We start from the raw sequence: 7,767 nt of genomic DNA, 5'->3' as shown, positions 1-7,767 counted from the left end.
TGCTTTTTTTTGTTTTGTTTTTTTTTGTTTGATTGTTTTGTTTTTGTGGGGTTTTTTTTTTGGGTTTTTTTTATTGGGGGGGGGTTGTTTTTGTTTTTGTTTTGTTTTTGTTTTTAGGGGGGTCTGGTTTTTCTTGGTTTTTTTTTGTTTTTTGTTTTGTTTCATTTTTGGAAGGGGCCTCTGGGACAAGTCATAAGTATTGAGTATTGATGCTGTGTGTTTAGGTAAAATTGTCACAAAACCAGCCTGCCGGATTTAACTTACCAACACACAAAACTATGTGCAACCTTAAACGTATATCGTCTGATTGATATAATTAAATAAGAATTAATCATTAAAACGGGTGTCTAAAAACAATAACAAAAATCTGAGTGACGTCAATTTCGTTCCTTCTATATAAAACGTGTGACTTATTTTCAGAAGAAGTGAATTATTTCTTCATTGATTTTTTATAATACTCTTGTTTCAACTATTTGTATCTAATTTTGATTAATAACAGTTGTCAAAAACACTGGTGTCTTTTCATTTTCTTTTTAAAAACCACACAATATATCTCAAGAGACGAGGGGCGGGGCAAACGAATTTTGACACAAAGACCACGCATGCGCACAAATCTAATAAACAGGCTCACACTTGGCACGAATGGGGAGGTAATTTGACTTCCTAAAGAGGCGCAAATTGGATTAGCTTCATGATGAGCAGCGGGGCGCATGTCAATGCTACAACCACCATCAGGGGCCACGGGGAGGGGTCGGAGGTCACGCTGTTCAACTCGCTGTAAACGAACTGGAATATTATTTTTGTAAACTCTTAAATATTATTAGATTATAAATAGAGATGCAATTTGTGCTAGCATTTTTAATTCATTTATTTGCATAATGTAATGAATATAACATCCATCCTCGAGAGGTGATTTTATGTAAAGTTCAATCCAAGGGAAGACTGGAATAACCCAGGTTTCAGTCGCAGCGCATGAGCTAGGGTGAAGTGACTTGCAGCTCGTGGTGGGGGAATCGAACTCAGTACTCTCTGGAAATAAAGCAAAGACCATATCACTATGCCACGCTAACCTCTATTCAAAATTTACATTGGCATTGCTTGTTTGCTCTAAAAGCTCATATCCACCCTCATATATGTGGCTGCTCTGATAAATTTGGCCTTTAATCGATCAGCATACCTCTAGAACAGACAGACTGAATTTTTCCCGATTATAATAATTATATAAGAGCTCCGACTGATCAGTAAAAGAGTGCTCTCCTTATAAGCAAATGGGCTGGTATCAAATCCGGATGCGGTTTGTTAGACCTGGCAAAAAAGTACTTTACGATAAACTGGAGTCCAATAAAAAGTAAGTAGGAGTATTGAGCTTCGCTTGATGACGCTTCCTGAATGACGCTTGCTGAGAATTGTGTGACTTAGCCACATAGTTTTAAAATTCGAGGAGTATATCTTCTATTTATCTCTCTCTCTCTCTCTCTCTCTCTCTCTCTCTCTCTCTCTCTATCTATCTATCTATCTATCTATCTATCTATCTATCTCTCTCTCTCTCTCTCTCTCTCTCTCTCTCTCTCTCTCTCTCTCTCTCTCTCCATGTTGCTAACTGTTTTATCAGTCACGGTCCTGGCCAGAGTTTTGAGGCTGTAAGGATCTTTATGTGACTTTAGTACGGAGGGCACTGCAGTTTTCTTAGTTCTTCAGGGATTAATTCGGCATCATCTGATTTTAGAAAGTTTTGATATTTAGAAAGATCCTGGTTCAGGGTAGTTATTATTGATGTTGGTGGTCTCCCTACATATGTGTGGCCATGACGTAAATATTATGTCGTTGCAATTTGGGCTGGGATGACCTAATAGCTGCCACCGTTGTTCTTTTATTATTACACTAGGCGTTGGACTCTAGTTTTTTCATAGAAATCATCATTTGTAATTGTCTCTGGCCAATAGATTCCGTTTCCGCGACGCAATTGTATGTCGTGGTATCAATCAAGACTTTCTAAGTTCTTTTTCGTGAGGCCCCAGGTTCCACAATTGTATGTCAATATCGGAATAATCCAATAAAAAGATAGCAGGTAATTGCTTCTGCCAGTTTAACGTTGCAGAAACCAGCAAAATCTTGGGGTTCTTGGACCTCATAGCTCTAAATAATTACTTTTTTAAAAAATACATTGCAAGCCTTAGATCGCATCGTTGTTACCACCTTGCTGTCAAATTTCAACAATGAATATTATACGATGGTGATTACACTTAAAATGCGGCTATATGTGGTCTTCTGGTATGACTCTCGCCTTCGAATCGGAAGATCTTGGGTTCGAGCTCCGCTCTGAGCGGCGCATTGTTGAGTCGTTGGAAAAGGTTCTTTACTCACATTCTCTCACCACACTCAGGTGTAAAATAAGTATCTGGTCGTTAACATCGTTATCCATGTCGGAAAAAAATTGTAATATCGCCTAACATGCGTCATGTATCGTCTTATATGTTAAGTGTTGCAGCTGACTAGGGATTCCTTTTAAAGCGCTTTGATCATGTTTAATGAAAATTGCGCTATATAAATTCTCTTCTTTTTTTATAAGATGTCAGTATTATTACCATTAATATATTAAAGATAAGGATTCAAGCCACCCACTGAATGATAAGGATAATGACGACAAACGATCCGAATTTGAATGTTACTCGAAGTTGACTCAATTCTGAGTATTTGATAACGAAGAGCATGATCAATAATAATCTTGATGCTAACAAAATGCAACATTTTCTAAACATCAATATAGTGATAAGACTTCAAATGATAATGATCTATAATATTCAAAAGGTTCGGTTCCACACGATAAACCAGCCATCTTCTTCATGACCTTTTAAACTCACATAATTTGACCCCATTAAGCGTTGCATGTCGTCAGATCATCTATAAAAATTGGGAGAGACAGCTCACGATCATTTCCAAAGATTAGCACCAGGGCTTTTCTTCTTTGTCGCCTTTATGTGGGATTTCCCCTTTGAAGAACGATCAGTTCACGTGGGTTTTTCGCTCTCTTTCTCTTTTTTTTTTCTCCTTTTTTTTTTTTCGAAGAGGGTGGGGGTTGGCGTTATTTTGTTTTGTTTTAAATTGAGCTTTTATATAGCGCAATATCCACTAAACGTGCTCAAAGCGCTTTACAAGGGGTCCCTGGTCAACAGCAACATTTAACATGTAGGACGGGACATAACGCCTGTTAGGCGATATTACAATTTTTCGGACAAAGACAACGCTGTTACCGGCCAGGTACTCATTTTACACCTGAGTACGGTGAGAGAATGTGAGTAAAGAGCCTTTTCCAAGGACTCAACTATGCGCCGAGCGCGAGGCTCGAACCCAGGACCTTTCGATCCGAAAGCGAGTGTCATACCAATAGACCACATAGCCGCACAAGACTTCAAATTAGCACAATTGTTTTGCTTTTTTTGTTTTATTTTTTGTTTGTTTGTTTTTTTGTTTGGTTTTGTTTGGTTTTTTTTCTTTTTCTCTTTCTTTTAATAAAAAAATAAAATTTGGGGGGTTTTTTTTGGCTATTGTTGTTGTTATGTTTGATTTGTTGGGCTTTTTGGTTTGTTTGTTTTTTTGTTTTGTTTTATTTTTTTTGTTTTGTTTTGTTGTTGTTGTTTTTATTGTAAATGTCCCCTTCACTGCAGCGGATACTGGGGAAAAACTCCAGTCCCTTGAGACAAGTTGAAAAGTGTGACCCACTGGCTCAAAACAGATGTATGTTGGAGTGAATTGGACCCTAAACAGTGAGTTTAGAATTAAAATGATAAAAAAAATATATGCTTGGAGTTGGGAGTTGTTTTAAAAGTAAGAGATTGTATTTAGTGTTTTTAGTTGGTAGAGCACTCGCTTCACATGCAAAGGGACCGAGATCGATCCCGGGTGCAGTCGAGATTTATTACTGACGCCTCCCCCCCCCCCCCTTGTCCATCCAGCAATGAATGGGTAGCTAATTCTGTTAGATTTGGTGGAAAGTACTTTGCGATAGACTAGAGTCCTATCTAAAGGATAGCAAGCAATTGCTATTGTCAGTTTCACGCTATAGAAACCGGGATTAAATCCGGTACTATGGCTCTGAAGGACTACTTCTATTAAGAATAAAAATTGACCCCAAGTTTCAGATCCGTGGCTACAAGATCGATTTCTATAAACTAGAGGTGCCTAAATGAGTCAATAAAATGGAGAGAAAGATAAAGGGAGTAAATATGACTCATCAATAAGGGAATAACACAAAACAAACGACGTTTCGGCCTTTGGCCTTTGGCCTTTTTCAAGTGACCAGATTTACTTGAAAAAGGCCGAAGGCCGAAACGTCGTTTGTTTTGTGTTGTTCCCTTATTTGTGTGTTTACTTGTAAAAGGCCAAAGGCCGAAACGTCGTTTGTTTTGTGTTGCTCCCTTATTTATGAGTCACGTTTACTCCCTTTATCTTTCTCTACAAAATCGATTTCTATCACATAGTTCATCCCTACAAAATACCGATTTGAGGCGGTGAATCACAATTTGAATATGATATTTTCTGTTTAGTCTGGTTGGCACATTTTAAAAATAAATCTTGAGCAAGATTTTGATACTGATCCCGGGCACAGTTATGTTGGGGTTTTTTTTTTCTTCTGACCTCCGTGTTCACCAAGCAGTGATTGAGTAGCTGGGTCTGTAAGATCTGGCGGTAAATAATTTGCAATAAACTAACGTCCTATCCAAAAGGTAGCAAGCAGTTGTTCATTGTTCAAGCTATTGTTCATTTAGCGCTGTAGAAATCAAGGATAAACTTAAGCTCTATTAACCTTTTCGCTCTGATGGACTTCTTAACCACTAGGACTCAGGGCCCTATGAGAAACTGAACAACTTTCTTTTTCCAACCATTTTTTTTCAGAGGGAAGAAGATTGTCTATTTTTTTTCTTCTAATGATGATAAATTGTCCAGGATTAGGGCTGATACTAAAGCTCGTCCAATTAGCCCGTGTCCTAGGACACCCTGTACCCCTCCAGTTCTTTGTTATTGTAAGCCTGTAAAAGATGTGTCACGCATGTCCCTAGCGGGTTAACCTTCGGTATCGAGTTGCCATTAAGATCGTGGACGCTCATTCCAACATTGATCACTCTTTAGCTAGGGGATTATGTGAAGAATTATTAGAATATTAGTGAAAGAGAGATAGGAAAATGAATGTAATTTTACATGTTACTCGTATCTATTCATACTTTGGCGTTCCAACTTTTGCTTGTATTCTATAAAAGCACGCCAATTTTTAAAAAAATCTGAATTCGAAGCAGAAAACAGTAGGTCCGTAGTGAAGAAGGAAAGAAGTTGACGTCACTCGGTTCTTTGTTATTGTTTTTAGACCCCAGTTGGGTTAAATGATACCTACGTTTAATTAAGGGTTCGCATAATTTTGTGTGTTGATACGATTGATCTGGCCGTCACAATTGGTGAACATTAAACATAGCATTAATCGAGTTGGAACTTATGGTTTTTTATGATGAGATGCATCGTTTGTGGTCGATCAGTGGTCGATACTATTTCTGATATAACTCTCTCATTCATATGACCATTAGTCATTGCACGTCTATGAAACACACCTGTGATCCCCCCCCCCCCCCCTTCCCGAGCTTATATGAGTTGAAAATATTAGGTAAGTAATTTCATTCGATTTATATTTTTGTTTTGTTGGGGTTTTTTTTCTTTTCTGTTGTTTTTGTTGTTTTTGTAAGTTTGTTTGTTTTTGTTTGTTTTTTTTTAGTTTTTGTTTGTTTTTCTTTTTTTCTGTTTTGAGTAGAATACGTGAATATTGCGCTATATATAAGTTCAAGTCCAAAAGAAAACCCAAGAAAATAATAATAATAATAAAAAAGAAAAAAAAGAAAAAAGAAAGAAATACAATGAGCTCTTGCCACGAACACTTCATTTGTAGGATTACCAGTCTCATAACATAGTGCATGGCGATCTTAACAGTTAACTGTGAAGTGTAAACGATAATCCTTTGCTTAGACTGCTAGGTATTTTAAAAAACCTCCTGAAGAAATAAAAATAAAAAAATCGGTTTCTAAAAGAACCGAGCACTCAAAAACAGTCATGTTATGAATTTGGATTCCGGACGCGTCGACCGGACAGATAATTGGACATCGAGGAATAAAGAAAATATAGGGGGGAGACCGAGAGACCCAAACAACATTAGCCAAGTAAAACAATCGTGAGCTCGTGCCGCCATGTTTAGCGGGTCTTAAAAACTTAACGTCTTAAAAGCATCGAATCCCCCAAAATCCGTAAACAGGGTATCGAATGACCAACATTGTGGACGGATTGCTCGTTTGTTTTGGCACTAAAATCACTAAATCCAGTAATGAACATGATGGTAAGCTATGTATCCCCATACACTCAGACAGGTGACCATTAAGAACCATGCACGTGCATATTAAATCAAATTTTTATGGGGATTTTTTAAATCATTTTCTTTTGGGGGTGGGGGTTTGTTTACTGTTGGGGAAGGGGGGGGGAGAGAGGGTTGGCGTTTTGCATTGTGGTGTTGCTTCGTTGTTTTTTGCATAAAATACTTTAATCCTGTATTTAACATGGGTAAGCTTGTATCCATTTACATCTCATGACGGTGACCGATTAGAACCTTTGCACTGTGCTTTAATCAATTTTTATTGGATTTTTTTAATCATTTTTTTTTGGGTGTTGGGGTTTTTACTACTGTGGAAGGGGGTGGGAGAGAGAGGTTCGTTTTTTTTTGATTTGTTGTTTTTGTGTTGTTAATTTATTTTTATTTATTTGTTTTTTTTATTTGTTTGTGGGGTTTTTTTTTTGTTTCTCGTTTGCTGTATAAGTTTGTTTTTGATTACTGTTGTTTTGTTTTGTTTGTTGTTTTTGTTTATTTGTTTTTTGTTTGTCTTGCGACACCATATTTACGTCTTGAGTGACGAGTTGATATTTGTTTAGAGTTTACATTTACATTTATTAACTCTTCCTTCAAGCTCAAAACAAAAATATGTTCATAGTTATGTATAGATTAGAATTACAACCATTTGAATATATTAATGCCAACGTTTTTCTCTGATCATATCTGATCGTTTTAGGTTTAAGAAGCTCGACAGAGGCCTGATTCGTAGGTTTGTTAATCAGCCATTAACCAAAACAGCGATCTTAACGGCGTTGATCTGTTCTTTAAGCCACATGCAGACCTACCTCTTTCCGAACGAACTCACACTGATGCCTTACGCCCATCCCTTCCCAGAAACAACGCACTAAAACTAGTATAACAACACATACACACACACCACAGACACCACCCACACTTTGTCTGTCAACAATTAGAAATTAACCTTTAAGATATTGCCAAAGTTTTTGTGACAACGCAGTGTTCTAGGTGACCAGGGATAAGTGAAAGATGAACAAATTGCTCTAGGAGTAAAGTGCTTTCGAAATAAAATGCAGATTTTGAACTGATGTTGCCCCTAAGGACCTTAATTATGTCCTCGGGAAAGGAATGGGCAAATCTTTCGCTTCCACAACTTCCGTTTGTCTGCCTCTGAGATGACCATTTGACGACCTTCAAACAAAGGTCTTTGCTTAAAGAGATAGAGATGGTCCATACAAAAAATGGTTGAAGTTGATTAAAACATTCCTTTTTATCCTCGTGTACTCTCTCTCTCTCTCTCTCTCTCTCTCTCTCTCTCTCTCTCTCTCTCTCTCTCTCTCTCTCTCTCTCTCTGCTGCGTGTGTGTATGTGTCTTTCTTTTTCTTCACCTC

This window comes from Berghia stephanieae, chromosome 4 (genome assembly GCF_034508935.2).
Source record: "Berghia stephanieae isolate SIO BIC M18660-M18661 chromosome 4, UCSD_Bste_1.3, whole genome shotgun sequence".
Classification (NCBI taxonomy): Eukaryota; Metazoa; Mollusca; class Gastropoda; order Nudibranchia; family Aeolidiidae; genus Berghia; species Berghia stephanieae.
The sequence above is the reverse complement of the archived record's forward strand: the minus strand, read 5'-3'. Positions refer to the sequence as shown.